Below are 2,364 nucleotides of genomic sequence, written 5' to 3'. Positions count from 1 at the left end.
GCTCCAGTGGCGAAATCGGTTAGCGCGCGGTACTTATATAACAGTATTCAGGCTCAAGAAATGCCGAGGTTGTGAGTTCGAGCCTCACCTGGAGCAGTTTAACCTTTTGCTTCTAACATTTCCACCGGAGTTCAAGGGACAGCTGGTCTGTTCCCTGAAGCATCTCCTTCTTCGTGTTCTCATGTGGGCACTGGAACATAAGGGTGAACTTTATGACATATCACAAGTGTTGTCAGCAGCTAAATGTGTTTACAACGCGCAAGACGCCTCATGCCACCAGCTGTTTGAACTGGCCGTCCGCCACAAATGCACTTGTTCATGCCCCAGTATCACTATCGGGGACTTTCCAGACTCTGAGGACTTCACCGAGGACTGCGAGTGCATACGGTGCCTTGGAGAACCACAGGCTCAATTACCAGCCGTCGACTTCAGGGGTCCCCGACGGGCAGACGCACGTGAGCTTGTGATTGGTTGTTTGTCTGTTACAGTACTTGTATGTTATAAGTGTTACAATAAAGTAGTACCTTTTACTTTCGCCTGTGTACTATATTGTCTCAGATGCAGAACCTGTGTTTAAAACGAAACACTGCACAATACGACAGTGTAACCCTGCGATAAAATAATACATAGATTCCAGATAGAATTTACAGAAACGGGCCATTCGCCCCAACTGGTCTCTGCTGGTGTTTATGCTCCACACAATATTCCTCCTACTCCATCTCATCTAAAACTATCAGCATATCTTTCTGTTCCTTTCTCTCTCGTGTACTTATCTAGCGTCCCCTTACATATTTCGAAGATATTCTCCTCAACTACTCCATGTAGCATTAAGTTCCACATTCTCACCACTGTCTGAGTAAAAATGTTTCTCCTGAATTCCTTATTGAAGGTATTGGTGACTATTTTCTACTGATCACCCGAAAATTTCGGCTCCCCGTAAGTTGAATCATCTTCTCTATCCCCACCTATCAAACCACGACATAATTGTAAAGACCTCGACCAGGTCACCTCTTAGTCTTCTCTCTTCTAGAGTAAAATTTCCCACACTGTACAGTCTTTCCTGATAGGTATAACCTGTTAGAATTGTTATGATCCTCGTGAATATTTTATTTTCGTTCTCCAGAGCTTCTATATCCGTTTCCGTAATATGGAGACCTGAACAGTGCAGGCCGAAAACGTCATAATTGAGAGCGGTTCGTCAATCCAGATCAAAGGGAATTCAGGATTGAGAAAGTCGGGGTGGACCGGCGCCACTCGCTTAACAGGAAGTGTCGGGGCGGCAGTTGCCTTTCATGGACATCAGCTTGGATTTTTGTTTCACCCACAGCGTCATTATTATGGAGCCCTCATCTGAAATATAAATCTGGGGGAACACAGCATCATTATTATGGAGCCCTCATCTGAAATATAAATCTGGGGGAATACATCATCATTATTATGGTGCCATGATCTGAAATATAACTCATGGGGAACACAGCATCATTATTATGGTGCCATGATCTGAAATATAACTCTGGGGGAACACAGCATCATGATTATGGAGCCATGATCTGAAATATAAATCTGGGGGAACACAGCATCATTATTATGGGGCCATGATCTGAAATATAACTCTGGGGGAACACAGCATCATTATTATGGTGCCATGATCTGAAATATAACTCTGGGGGAACACATCATCATTATTATGGTGCCATGATCTGAAATATAACTCTGGGGGAACACAGCATCATTATTATGGAGCCATGATCTGAAATATAAATCTGGGGGAACACAGCATCATTATTATGGGGCCATGATCTGAAATATAACTCTGGGGGAACACAGCATCATTATTATGGAGCCCTGATCTGAAATATGACTCTGGGGGAACACAGCATCATGATTATGGAGCCCTGATCTGATATATAACTCCTGGGGAACACAGCATCATTATTATGGAGCCCTGATCTGAAATATAACTCCTGGGGAACACAGCATCATTGTTATGGAGCCCTGATATGAAATATATCTCTGGGGGAACACAGCATCATTATTATGGAGCCCTGATCTGAAATATAACTCTGGGGGAACACAGCATCATTATTATGGAGCCCTGATCTGAAACATAACTCTGGGGGAACACAGCATCATTATTATGGAGGCCTGATCTGAAATCTAACTGTGGGGGAACACAGCATCATTATTATGGAGGCCTGATCTGAAATATAACTCTAGTGGAACACAGCATCATTATTAAAGAGTCGTGATCTGAAATATAACTCTGAGAGAACTCGAGCCCAGAACCTTTCAAATGTCGTTACAGTCTTGAACTAAAAGTCCAATGTGCTTTCCGTCGCGCCACAGAGCCCAATACATTTTACC

At 43.4% G+C, this 2,364-nt stretch overlaps 1 non-coding gene across 1 annotated transcript; it reads left to right on the top strand.

Annotated features, from left to right (window-relative positions):
- Positions 1–96, top strand: trnai-uau (transfer RNA isoleucine (anticodon UAU)). The gene is made up of 2 exons: positions 1–38; positions 61–96. It is a non-coding gene; the product is annotated as a tRNA-Ile (tRNA).
- Positions 97–2,364: the final 2,268 nt, after the last annotated feature.

The sequence above is a fragment of the Heptranchias perlo genome, unplaced genomic scaffold (assembly GCF_035084215.1).
Source record: "Heptranchias perlo isolate sHepPer1 unplaced genomic scaffold, sHepPer1.hap1 HAP1_SCAFFOLD_54, whole genome shotgun sequence".
In the NCBI taxonomy this organism is placed as follows: domain Eukaryota; kingdom Metazoa; phylum Chordata; class Chondrichthyes; order Hexanchiformes; family Hexanchidae; genus Heptranchias; species Heptranchias perlo.
Note: the sequence above shows the minus strand (reverse complement) of the source record. Positions and strands in the feature narration are given on the sequence as shown.